The sequence below is a fragment of the Lactuca serriola genome, chromosome 6 (genome assembly GCF_051521515.1).
Source record: "Lactuca serriola cultivar US96UC23 chromosome 6, Lser_US96UC23_V15, whole genome shotgun sequence".
Classification (NCBI taxonomy): Eukaryota; Viridiplantae; Streptophyta; class Magnoliopsida; order Asterales; family Asteraceae; genus Lactuca; species Lactuca serriola.
Window position 1 is genome coordinate 15488206 of NC_136413.1, and position 14558 is coordinate 15502763.

Sequence of the window (14558 nt, forward strand, 5' to 3'; positions counted from 1 at the left end):
TAACAAATACATAAATCTATAAAAATTAAAACAATTACATCCCAAGATTAATCATGGGTTCACAATAAAATCTAATATATTAAATAAGCAACAAGGAAAAATGTAACACCTGTTTTTCCAGAATGGATCATATGAGGGCTTTGAGGGATCAAAGGAAAGATTTTTGGGAAAAATCTAGTTCCATAACGTGGTGAATGGATGTAGCATCCCAAATTTCCAATAATTTTTTTTAGTTTTAAGTAATGAAATCATTTCCATAAAATATAAAATTCCAATCACATTTGTTTTCAAAATCCATAACATAAAATAGTTTATTCATAACATCAGATTGTCCCAAATAAAATGTCAGAGAGTGCATGTCGCGCCATCACGCCGAGCTCTTTCCCTTAGATCCTAACCTAAAACAACCAACAAACTGTAAGCTAACGCTTAGTGAGTTCCCCATAACATACCCACACAATCCTAATAATCACATAAACCATAGTAGCCATATAAGCTACATAATCCATGCATATAAACATATAAGGATGCCGTGGAAACCCTCCATGGCCTTACATCGGGTGCCACTGGAACCCCCACGTGGTCTTAACCCACTGCCATGGGAACCCCCACATGGTCTTAACTACCTGCCATGGGAACCCCCACATGGTCTTCCTTAACTGCCATGGGAACCCCCCACATGGTCTTAGCTAACCACAAAAATGTCATATAAGCTAAACATGAAAACATACTAAGATGCCATGGAAACCCTCTAAGGTCTTACATTGAATGGCATGGGAACCCCCGCATGGTCTTAGTCCATTGCCATGGGAACCCCTCGGGGTCTTCCATGCGAGTATCACAAGAACAACTAGCATATCACAAATATTACGTAATCAACTAGCATTCCTCATAACATATAATGGGCCGGCCTTAGTGCCTTCGACTCATTGGTATGGTGAGGAGACTCACCTAAAATGCGAACTGTAGCCGAGTAGGTCCAAACTCCGAGTATCAGCTCTGCCACCTCCTTAATCATAAACAACTCCTTAGATACAACTCAACCCTTCAAACCTTTAAAAGTCAACTCTAGTCAAGGTCAAAGTCAACGCTCCGAGTTGACCTAACTCGTTGATTTATCTATGTAACTCGTCGAGTCCATCCCAAAGACAGAATCACGATGTTGCGATCCAACTCGTCAAGTTTTCCTACAACTCGTCGAGTTCCTCCAGTTTCCAACAGAATCGGGGTAACCTCAACCCAACTTGCCGAGTTCCCTTGTAAACTCGTCGAGTTCTTCAGTCTGTCAACTCACTTGATGCATTAAGCCCTTTTTTCTCGAATCCAAAGGTTCCTAACTTCAGATCCCTAACCATAGAGACGTCCAGAAGGGTAAAGTATCCAACTTTACCCCTAAGATCATCTAATAAGCTTTAGACCCAAACCCTAGTTCCTTTGAGGAGGGCCTTGACCCATTAAGCCTCTAACCCTTGCTTCAACGTTCCATATTATAGATCTGAGGTCCTAAGGTGGTTTAATCACATAAAGTTTCTAACTTTACGTCCATGCATGACAGAACCACCCTCTAAGGTTCATTTTTGGCTTCATAATGGACATATTTCATGAATGGGACATGGAGGTTATTAAAGTTTGCAACTTTAATCCTCTAGAAGTCTTATAGAGGCCAGATCTACACCCTCAACCTCTGGAAACCTATTTTCTTTGGACATCCAAGCCAAAGTCCCAAAACCAAGTCCAAAACTACAAAAAATGAGATCTAGTAAGCTACATGTCAAGGTTATGACTTTATAACTCCAAGATGCAGCCTTTGTTGTAGAGTTTCTGGATCCAAGTTCACTCATCCAAGCTTGATACCTCTCTATTCAAAACCTCCTTCAAAGATCTCAAACAATCACTCAACACTCACAAAACTCAATGAACAAGAGGGGAAGGCGATTCTAGGGTTTTATCTGGGCAAGGAGGCTGGTAAGGAGGCCAAACCTAGATGTTAAATCCTTTAAATAGAGTACAAAGCCCCAAAATTAGGGTTTTCATTTCCAGTGTCAACTCGTCGAGTAGGTCCTCCCATCTACGCGGCTGGAAAGCTTTCTACTCTTCAAGTTCCTTCTAATATTTAAAAAAAATAATTCTAATTAATTCATATCTGGACCAAGCGTTACAATGGAGCACCACGACGTGGCATGACTAATACAGGAATGCACGTTTGGATGGTCGCCACAATGTGGCAGGAGGAAGCCCACATCGTGACAACTGATGTAGTACAAGCCCATGATTTTTAGGGTTTTCTCTATATTTAAACACCTAATCTCAAGGATTACGGAATCCTCTTCAACCTCTAATCCATCTCCCACAAAACCCTAGCCTCCATGAAGATCATAAAGCTTATTCCTTGGATTTTGGTGAGGCTTGAGAAAAAGGAAGTTCACAAGGAAGCAAAGAAGCAAAAGAGAAAGATTGATCCATCATCATCTTCAACTATTGTAACATCCGGATTTCCAGGTATGATAAAATGAGTATTATTTTCTAAATGATGAGGAGTGACTCGACGAGTTGGCGCCTTAACTCATAGAGTAGGATCGCGACTTAGTGACGTGGAAAATGAATGGACTTGACGAGTCGACAAGCTGACTCGTCGAGTCAGCGTTGTTGGCAAAAACCTTGATTCTTTCGGGCTTCGGCCTATTTAAAGGCACTTATAGCCTCCTTGGCCCTTCCCACTAGTGTATTCGTCCCTTGAGAGAAACCCTAGAGTTATTGTGAGCTAGAGAGGAAAGAGGCTCATTGGAGGTCATTTCTTTGAAGAAGAAGGTCAAGAGTGTTGCAAGGATCTCAGAGGAGAGTTGGTGGATCTGCTTCATCTTCATTCAAGCTTCATATCTGGTACAAGCTCTTGTTTCCTTGGTGTTTGAATAGATTTCCATTGGTTGTTGAGTTAGGGTTTGTATCACCATTTGGATGGGGTTTTGGGTGCATCCAAACCCTTTTCCGGGTTATTTTGTTGATTTAGACCTTATGAGGTCCAGAGAACCAGAAAGTAGGTAGCTTTGAGTGAGTAACTTTGGAACCTTGAAGCTATGAAGCTTCAATAGAGTCGTAATGGTGTATAGAGCAAAATACACCATGCATGAGCCTCAAGTTCAGACCTTTACGTGATTTTTGGGTGTTAGAAGGTCAGATCTATAAGTTAGAGAAACAGATCTGACCTCAGAAGGCCAAATGAGTATTCCCATGGAGTAAACTCGCCGAGTACATGAGAGAACTCGACGAGTCGGATTGGGTTGCCCCGCGATTCGTGATCAGTGGTAATCCGTCAAGTGAAAGGTTAACTTGACGAGTCGAGTGAGGCCTTAGGAGGAATCAGAGGACACACATGGACTCGCCGAGTCACTCGAGTGCACTCGACGATTCTGGTCAAAGTTGGGTCGTTGACTGGGTTGACTTCAGTTGAACTTGGGAGCTTGGTCACACTGATTCAAGGGAGTCCATGGAGGGGTAGAATGGTCTTCTACCCATTCTTTAGAGATGAGAACATGAGGAGAGTATTGATTAGAGATATTATCATGTTGATAGGTGGAGGATAGGTCGGGGATATCGAGCACGAGAGTTTACTAGACATCATACGAGGTGAGTCTTCTCACTATACATTACCTAGAGTGGTCTCCATGTGCAGACCGGAGGGTCTTATGTGTTATGTGTTTACTTGAGATTATGTGTATTGTGATTTATGTATGCTATGTGATATTTAGACCAGATCGGAGGGTCCAACGATGTAAACCAGACCAGAGGGTCCAACGAGCTCGACCGGACCGGAGGGTCCAACGAACTACGGGACTGGAGGGTCCCGCTGAGACACATTGACCAGAGGGTCTTATCGAGTTATAGCCTCGAGTGGCTTATATGCTGTATGTGGTATGTTGGGGAACTCACTAAGCATTTATGCTTACCGTGTTATGTGATATGCGTTTCAGGTACTAGCGATGATCGTGGGAAGGCGCCAGCATGATTTGTACACACTGACAGAGGATTATGTTTTTGAGATTTTGGGATATTGTGATTGTGATGACATTTGATACACATGAGATTTTAAGAATATTATACAAGTTTATTGTGTTTGAAAAATAAAAAAAATTTGTTTTAAAAATTTACGTTGGTATCAGAGCCTTGGTTTGAGGGATTCAGATGCACCTTCGGGCGTATCTGAACTCAAACTGAGGATTTGAGAAAATTTTCCATAAAAGAAACAATTTTTCTAAAAAGAGTAAAAGATTTTGAGAAAAACAGAACAGAGCAGTGTGTACGATCTGCCAGCGCCCGAACGGTGATTTCCCAAAATACCCTTACAATATGTGTTATGAGATATTATGTGATATGTTATGCATGCTAGAGTAGGCTAGGTATTCATATCTAGGACTAGAGTGGGCCTGATTTGTGATGCCTTAGCCTAGGAGCCACTGCTACTGTGAATTTCTTGAGTATGAGTAGCTAGCAGAGAGGAGCTTATGAGAGGTCCACTGGGTGGTAGCATGCACTCATCGAGATATAGGGTACTTGTGAACTGGAATCCTAAGAGGAGGACTTGGAGTGATTACTGATGTGGTGTGGAAGGTAGTATAAGGGCTTGTACTACTGAAAGCATTGGATCAGTGAACAGCCCAAGTAAGAATCCTTAGGGTACTAAGGAGCAAGTAGGGTTGAGTGATAGAGTGCGAGAGTGCTCGAGCGAGTCTCTGATTTCTTTTGTGTTGTATTTCAGAGACATTATGGTGGGTACGCGCCACACTCCAGAGAGTAGCGGTGTTAGCGATGATGAGATTCACAAGATGATTCATGATGAGGTGGTTGCAGCCATTTAAGCTGAGATACCAAAGATGTTTGGGTCTATCAAGACCACGCTGATCGAGACATTTGATGAGCGATATAATGCTCTTACCGATGTTGTTGTTGCTGCGGCCACCGCAACCATTGCCATTGTTAGGCCACAGGGGGGTGACTCGTTGTTGTACCGGGAGTTCAGCAACACGAAACCACCAGAGTTTGATGGGACTTAGGATCCGATAGCCACAATGAGATGGATCTATGACATTGAGGGATGCTTCTACACATGTTCTTGTCTGGAGCACCTGAGTGTACGGTTCGCGCTGAACCAGCTTCGCTTGGGAGCGAAGGATTGGTGGAAGTTTGTGACGACTGACTTTACTCCTCTAGAGATTACAGCGGTGACCTGGGAGAGGTTCACCACCATGTTCCGATATGTGTATGTCCCCCCTATGGAGAGGGAATGTCTAGCTCAGGAGTTCTTGTCCCTCAAGAAGGGGATGGAGTTCGTGACTGTGATTACATAGATGTTTCACGAGAGGGCGTTGTTTTGCCCTGAACATGTGTCTTCTGAGCAGGCGAGCATGAGTCGAAATTTGAGTATACTGAGGAGGGACATTCGTGAGTCCGTGGCGAACTCGACATACTGGACATTTTACGAGCTCCAGGAAAATGCCCAGAAGAGGGAGATTGAGCTAGAGACTTAGGCTAGGGAGGAGGCCGAGTCTCAAAGGAGGGACAGACGGCCGACACAGTCTTAGCCGGCAGCCAATCGGGCAAAGCCCGCTGATTTGAGATCTGGAGGTCCGAAGGGCCGCACTTGCAGGAAGTGCGGCAAGAGCCATGAGGGAGTGTGCAGAGCAGGGGTGTGCTATAAGTGTGGCAAGGAGGGGCATTTCGCGAGGGATTGCCCCAAGGGGTTTGCAATTTGCTTCCACTGCAACCAGACTGGCCATGGGAAGGCCGAGTGCCCACAACTACTTCAGGGATCAACTTAGAGATCTGCACCTGCTGCTACTAGAGCCACCAAGGCTCGGCCAGTGAAGGCTGAGGCACTGAAGGCTCACAGGAGAGCCTTTCATTTGACAGCGGAGGAGGTCCGCACAATGCCCGATGTCGTGTCTGGTACGCATTCTTTTATTTACTTATTTTGAGTTCGAGATATTGTGCTTATATTGTGGTATGCATAGGTACTTTTCTTGTGAGTTATGTACCTGGTTTGGTGTTATTTGACTCCGGTGCGAGTCGAACTTTTGTGTCATTAGCATTTAGTCAACACATCGGTATCTGACGAGAGGCGTTGAGCCGACCTCTACGAGTTTCTATAGGTGACAAGCATGCGGTGTGTGCTACTGATGTGATTCGAGGATGTGTAGTCGAGATTTTCGGTGTTGAGTTCCCGATAGACCTGGTACCGATTGCGATGGGGGATGTCTGTGTCATCGTGGGCATGGACTAGTTGAGCCGATTCGGAGATGTTATCGACTGCGAGCGTTAGTTGGTGACCATACGAGACCCTAGTGGGGGAGTACTTATGGTGTATGGCGAGGGTACCCGATCTGGGTCAGTATTTTTCTCGGCTGCCAGGGAGAGACAGAGTCTGCAACAGGGCTGTAGAGGGTTTGTAGCCTATGTGATGGATACACGAGTTTCCACAGTAAGGCCGAGTTCTATCGATGAGGTTCCAATAGTGTGTGAGTTCCTGGATGTTTTCCCCGAGGAATTGCCGGGTGTGCCTCCGGAGAGGCATGTGGAGTTCCATATTGATTTGGTTCCAGGAGCGGCGCCTATTGCCAAGGCACCCTATCGCCTTGTGCCACCAGAGATGCGGGAATTTTTCTCATAGCTTCAAGAGCTGTTGGGGAAAGGATTCATCCGACCGAGTAGCTTGTCGTGGGGAGCGCCGATCCTTTTTGTCAAGAAAAAGGATGGTTCGCACCGGATGTGCATCAATTATTGGGAGATGAACAAGTTGACGGTCAAGAACCGTTATCTACTACCGAGGATCGACGATCTGTTCGATCAGTTTTAGGGAGCGTCATGGTTTTCCAAGATAGACTTGTGGTCTGGATATCACTAGATGAGGGTGCGTGATGAGGATATCCAGACGGCGTTCAGGACTTGTTATGGGCATTACGAGTTCGTGATGATGCCTTTTGGGCTCACCAACGCACCAACGACGTTCATGGATCTCATGAACCGAGTATGCAGGCCGATATTGGATCGATCGGTGATTGTGTTCATCGACGACATTCTAGTGTATTCGAGATCTAGAGAGCAACATAAGGAACATCTGAGGGAGATCCTTGGAGTGTTGAGATCGGAGAGGCTTTATGCCAAATTCTCCAAGTGTGATTTTTGGTTACGAGAGGTCCAGTTCTTGGTACATCTCGTAAATCAAAATGGGATATTGGTCGATCCGGCCAAGATTGAGGCTTTCATGAGTTGGGAGGTGCCGAGATCCCCCACCGAGATCAGGAGCTTCCTGGGGTTGGTCGGCTACCATTGGAGATTTATCAGAGATTTCTCCAAGATTGCCGTTCCCCTCACCAGAATGACCCGGAAGGGTGTTGCTTTCATTTGGGGTCTCGAGCAGTAGACCTTATTTGAGACCCTTCGCAGGAGATTATGCGAAGCCCCGGTGTTAGCCGTTCTGGAGGGAATGAAGGATTTCGTGGTTTACTGTGATGCGTCTATATCGGGGTTGGGTGCGGTGTTAGCCCTTCCATAGGGCACGTGATAGAATATGCATCGAGGCAGCTAAAGCCTCATGAGACGAGGTATCCCACCCACGATTTGGAATTGGGGGCAGTGGTGTTCGCCCTCAAGATATGGCGCCATTATTTGTATGGGGTTCGGTGTACCATATACACGGACCACAAGAGTTTGAAGTATCTGATGGATCAGCCCAACCTGAATATGCGCCAAAGGAGATGGTTGGATGTGGTAAAGGATTACAACTGTGAGATCCTGTACCACCCGGGCAAGGCTAACGTGGTAGCCGATGCTCTGAGCCGCAGGGCAGTGAGTGCTCCGATTCGAGATATATGTATGAGGATGACGATGATGACTCTGGTGTGGGATACCATTCGAGAGGCCCGTGCAGAGGCTGTGAGACCGGAGAATCGTAAGAGGGAGCGGGTGATTGGACAGGTATCTGAGTTTGTGACGGATAGCCGAGGGCTTATGACCTTTCGTGGTCGGATTTGGGTGCCGTATACGGGCGGGGCACGTAGCACTCTGATGGAGGAGACGCATAGATCGAGATTTTCGATCTATCCCGGGGACACTAAGATGTATTTGGATCTGAAGAGAGACTACTGGTGGCCCTGTATGAAGAAGGATGTTGCATGGGTAGTAGAGAGGTGCTTGACCTGTCGTCGGGTTAAGGTCGAGCACCAGCGTCCGCATGGCAAATTGCAGCCATTAGAGGTTCCCCAATGGAAGTGGGAACAAATTTCTATGGATTTTATCACCAAATTGCCGTGGACCGCGAGAGGTGTTGATGTAATTTGGGTGATTGTAGACCGACTGACCAAGAACGTTCACTTCCTTGCTATCAGTGAGAGCTCTTTTGCGGGGAGGCTGGCAGAGACATATGTGAGAGAGGTGGTATTGTGGCATGGAGTGCCGATCTCGATTGTGTCAGACCGAGATGAACGTTTCACTTCCAGGTTCTAGAAGAAGTTCCATGAGGAGTTGGGTACAAGATTGCACTTCAGTACTGCTTACCACCCACAGACGGATGGCCAGAGTGAGTGAACAATACAGATGCTCAAGGAAATGCTCTGAGCATGTGTTATGGACTTCAAGGGAAGTTGGGACACATACCTACCTTTGGGTGAGTTTTCTTACAACAACATCCACCATTCGAGTATTGTTATGTCTCCCTTTGAGCTTTTATATAGGAGGAGGTGTCGGACTCCCACCTGGTAGGGAGGGGTTGGGCAGCGAGTGATGGGTAGCATTGAGATAGTGATTAAGACGACCGAGCAGATCCAACAGGTCAGACAGAGGTTACTGACAGCCCAGAGCCGCCAGAAGAGTTATGCGAATAGGCGGCGATCCAAATTCGAGTTCTGGGTTGGAGATTTCGTACTCCTGAAGGTATGTCCTTGGAAAGGAGTGATCCGGTTCAGGAAGAGGGGCAAACTAGGGACCCGATACATTGGTCCGTTCAGGGTGACTGTGAGAGTGGGTAAGGTAGCATACCGTTTAGAGCTACCTATGGATTTGAGCCAAATTCATGATACTTTCCACGTATCCCAGTTGAGGAAGTGTATAGCCGATGAGACGACAGTAGTACCACTAGAGGATATTCAGGTGGACGCGAGCCTGAATTACATTAAGAGGCCGATCGCAATCTTGGATCGGAAGATCAAGGTTTTGAGGAACAAGGAGGTGCCTTTGGTTCAGGTCCAGTGGCAGCATCGGAGAGGGTCCGAGCTGACTTGGGAGCTGGAGACGGAGATGCGGGAGCAACATCCAGAGTTGTTTGCAGAGCAAGACTTCGAGGGCGAAGTTTGATTCTAGTGGGGGAGAATTGTAACATCCGGATTTCTAGGTATGATAAAATGAGTATTATTTTCTAAATGATGAGGAGTGACTTGACGAGTTGGCGCCTTAACTCGTCGAGTAGGATCGCGACTTAGTGACGTGGAAAATGAATGGACTCGACAAGTCGACAAGCTGACTCGCCGAGTCAGCGCTGTTGGCAGAAACCCTAATTATTTCGGGTTTGGGCCTATTTAAAGGCACTTATAGCCTCCTTAGCCCTTCCTACCAGTGTCTTCGTCCCATGAGAGAAACCCTAGAGTTATTGTGAGCTAGAGAGGAAAAAGGCTCATTGGAGGTCATTTCTTTAAAGAAGAAGGTCAAGAGTGTTGCAAGGATCTCAGAGGAGAGTTGGTGGATCAGCTTCATCTTCATTCAAGCTTCATATCTGGTACAAGATCTTGTTTCCTTGGTGTTTGAATAGATTTCCTTTGGTTGTTGAGTTAGGGCTTGTATCACCATTTGGATGGGGTTTTGGGTGCATCCAAACCCTTTTTCGGGTTATTTTATAGATTTGGACCTTGTGAGGTCCAGAGAACCAGAAAGTAGGTAGCTTTGAGTGAGTAACTTTGGAACCTTAAAGCTATGAAGCTTCAATGGAGTCATAATGGTGTATAGAGCAAAATACATCATGCATGAGCCTCAAGTTCAGACTTTTACGTGGTTTTTGGGTGTTAGAAGGTTAGATCTATAAGTTAGAGAAACAGATCTAACCTCAGAAGGCCAAATGAGTATTGCCATGGAGGAAACTCACCAAGTCCATGAGAGAACTCGACGAGTCGGATCGGGTTGCCTCGCGATTCATGATCAGTGGTAACCTGTCGAGTGAAAGGTTAACTCGACGAGTCAATGGAGGGGTAGAATGGTTTTCTACCCATTCTTTAGATATGAGAACATGAGGAGAGTATTGATTAGCGATATTATCATTTTGATAGGCGGAGGCTAGGTCGGGGATATCGAGCACGAGAGTTTACTAGACATCATACAAGGTGAGTCTTCTCACTATACATTACCTAGAGTGGTATCCATGTGCAGACCGGAAGGTCTTATGTGTTATGTGTTTACTTGAGATTATGTGTATTGTGATTTATGTATACTATATGATAGTTAGACCGGATCGGAGGGTCCAATGATTTAGACCGGACCAGAGGGTCCAACGAGCTAGACCGGACCGGAGGGTCCAACGAACTACGGGACTGGAGGGTCTCGCTGAGACACATTGACCAGAGGGACTTATCGAATTATAGCCTCGAGTGGCTTATGTGTTATATGTGGTGTGTTGGGGAACTCGCTAAGCAATTATGCTTACCGTTTTATGTGATATGCGTTGCAGGTACTAGCGAGGATCGCGGGAAGGCGCCGACATGATTTGTACACACTGGCAGAGGATTATGTTTTTGAGATTTTGGGATATGGTTATTGTGATGATATTTGATACACATGAGATTTTGAGATTATTAGATGAGTTTATTGTGTTTGAAAAATAAAAAAAAAATTTAAAAATTTACGTTGTTACAACTATCTAAGCTATTTGGGGTATAAAGTTCCTACCTTGACACCTCTTCTTATAGATTCAAGTTTGATGTCATTTTGGGTAGTTTTGGTATCCTTCCATGAATGCTATTAGAGTTTGAGGGACTCCAAAGTTTGTTATGTATCTCTAATGGTCCATATGTTGAATGAGAAAAAAACCTTAGTTTGGATGATTTTTGGTGCCATGTATAAGTTATGGCCACATTAAGGACTTAATGGAGTCAGGGTTGTAGATTTAGCCTTAGAATGGAGTCCTAATAGTAAAATTTGAAACTTTATCCATTAAGTCATTAAGAAGTAGTAGATATGAAGTTTTGTTCTTAGATCTGTAAGGATTAAGCACATAATTTGGAATTTTGCCAAATCTCACGACGTGGCCAAGGGCTTGCACGGCGCGCCTCCTCGGCAGTTAACTGAAAAGCCCGACTCCTCACCACAGGATCATCTGCCTTGCCCTGGCGGCCATCCGTGATTCGTAGGGTCACAAGGGACGGTGCTACCACTGGTCCTCCTGATGCTAAACTTGGGCACTCGGCCTTCTTGTGGCCCATCTGATTGCAATGAAAGCAAATTAGGTCTGATGTCTGTGTAGTGGTGATAGAAGCAAAACACTCCTTGCTAAAGTGCCCTGACTTGCCGCACTTGTAGCAGCCCGAACCATCAGCCCTGCAAACTCCGTTATGCGACTTGCTTGAACTTAAATAGGATTAGTGATTTAGAAACACATCAAGTCGGAAAAAAACCTATTTGAACTTAAAAGAAGAATTTTTTTCAAGTAGGGAAGTATTTTCGTGTGGAATTACTCATAATTACTCTCACTGAGACCGAGCTTGAACATAAATGGCATCTTCGTATCAGGCTTGAATCAAACTGACTGCTGTTAAGCAAAATTACCACATAGTGGATTGTATATTGAATAGAAATGCTACATTATGGAATTTCCAAATCAAAATTTATTGTGGTCAATACAAATTTTTGTGGTGAAATTTAGGTAATGAGTGATGATCGATTTTTATCTCGTTGATCCTCAAAGAGCATACTTGAGAACACAAAGAGTTTTCTATATCCATGGCATTAGGGTTTTAGAAACTTCAAGCCCTAAAAACCCACTTTAAGCAACCAATTTCCATAACCAAGAAGAGAAAAAAGGATAAATACATGAATAATGAAATTCAAGTAAATATGAAAAAGCCTACTATGAACTATTTTCAAAAAGCAGCGTTGGTAATTTTCAAGGACTAGGAGACGTGTGGGTAAATGGTGGTGGTTGGCTCTAGGATTAGTGATCTAAGAGATAATGGTGACATAAGTGAAGCTATGATGATTGAAGGCGAAGCTATGGAATTTGGAGGTGAAATGAGAGTATTGCCATGAAATTGGTTCAGATCTTGCTAATCAATAACAAAAATCTGGGTGATTGCTGATTTTTAGGAACGGTGAATCTGGGTGATTGCTGATTTCTAGGAACGGTGATGCTTGCTAATTTTGTGGGATACCATATGTCATAACGGAAGACTGAAAATAAGCTAATTTGACTTTCCTAATTGAATTTTAAGGGCAAAATCGGTACTTCACTTTGTAAATTTAGAGGCTAAGATGGGTTGAAAAAAAAAATACTACGTGGCATAAAAGTACTTTTTTATTATAATAGAGGATTGATGTGAATTGTTTTTATTCTTCTTCAGAGTTTAATACAAAAACATTTGTTTTTTTTGTTTTTTGTTTTTTTGTTGTTAAATGCAAGACGTTTCTTGTTTCTATTTAGAGTTTAAAGGCAGAAAATTGATTTGATCTTGCTAATCAACAACACAAATATGGGTGATTGCTGATTATTAGGAACATTAAATGCTTGTTGATTTTTTGGATACCATCTATCATAGCGGAAAACTGAAAATAAGCTAATTTGACTTTTCTAATTTAATTTGAAAGGCAAACTTGATACTACACTCTGTAAATTAGAGGCTATGATGGCTGAAAAAAATACCACATGACATAAAAGTACTCTTTTATTATAATAAAGGATTGATGTGAGTTGTTTTTATTGTTCTTCAGAGTTAAATATAAAAACATTTTTTTTTTGTTTTTATTATTTATTTTTTGTTGAATGTAAGACTTTTCTTGTTTCTATTTAGATTTTAAAGGCATAAGATATTTTTATTATAACGTCATATTTTGTTTTGTAGATATAAAAGTTCTTTTTGGTCATTTTTAGGTTAAATGAAAGAAAACAACACATTTTCATTCATTATTTATTATTATTATTATTATTATTATTATTATACCGCACTTCTTTTTCTTATTATTGTAACATTATATTTCGAAAAATCTACCATGGTTATTGATATTATACTTTGAACCCACATTTTTGAACTTAATTCTGAATCAATATTACGACGAGCATCTTTTCATCTTACTTTGTTTAAATATAGACCTGAATTCAACAAAATTGAGTTCTTGAATCTCGTAATCTTGAACATGAAAACGACGAGCTTGTTCTTCCTTTTTCGAACATATATTTATGATCTTTATTGGGTTTGAACACAATCTGCGAAACTTCTTTTAGGTTTAAACAAAGTGAGAAGATGTCGTACGAACATAGATTGAGGCTGGGGAATAGATATTTGTTAGCAAAGGGCTTCAGGAAGGTAAACATCACAGTTCACAAAGAAAGAGAGTAGGGGGGGGGGGGGAGTGGAGGGTTGAGGGACAAATGGTTTCTCTAACGAAGGCAACCTACTTTCAGTTGGTAGAAGGGGCTGATGGTAGAGAGACACGATGATGTGAAATTTAAACAAAAGAGATAGATTGTACTTCATAAGAGTTGGAATATGGGCAATCCCATTTTAATAAATAATAAGATAAAAAAATTAATGATAAAAGAAGTTAAAAACAATAAATAAAGCATAATATTAAGGTTGTCAAGATTAATATCTTACATATGATTGTTTTTCGCTTTACAAAATCGTGATCGTAAGATTCAGTTAACAATAAATTGTTTAAAACATAAAAAATACATATTTAATACATCATTTAGTGATAAACAATTCAAAATTGGTATTCTACGTAGTTACTCCATTAAAAAATATTAGATTTTTTTTTAAAAATAGTCACGATCCTACGATCTTACTGAAAAATGATCCTAATAAGATCGAGATCGATTTATTTAGTTAAGATTATAGGATCGTACGATCCTACGATCAAAATTACGAATTTGACAACCATACATAATATGCACTATGAAAATTGAAACACTAAATATAATATTGATAAATAATATAATACTATAGGTATTATACTATTCACCAACAATAGATATATTGTTAAGTTTAAGTAGGGCTAAATGATAGATTTTAATGTAATAAAATATTTAGTATAAATTTTAATGTTGGATCGAAGATTTCCTAAACCTAACCCAAAAACTATTTGAAGAATTAATGGAGTTAAAATAAAAGACACAAAAACTATTTAAAGAATTAATAGAGTTAAAATAGAATAGAGATACAAAACAAGTTTCGGAGACAACACGTGCAAAGTACAAACTACCAAAAACTACATAGACCATTCGTGTAATTCTATCTTTATATTTAGGCTAACGGGTATGGTGACACTCAACCTATTCAAAAAGTGATGTCACCTCAACGTCATGTCAGCTCCAC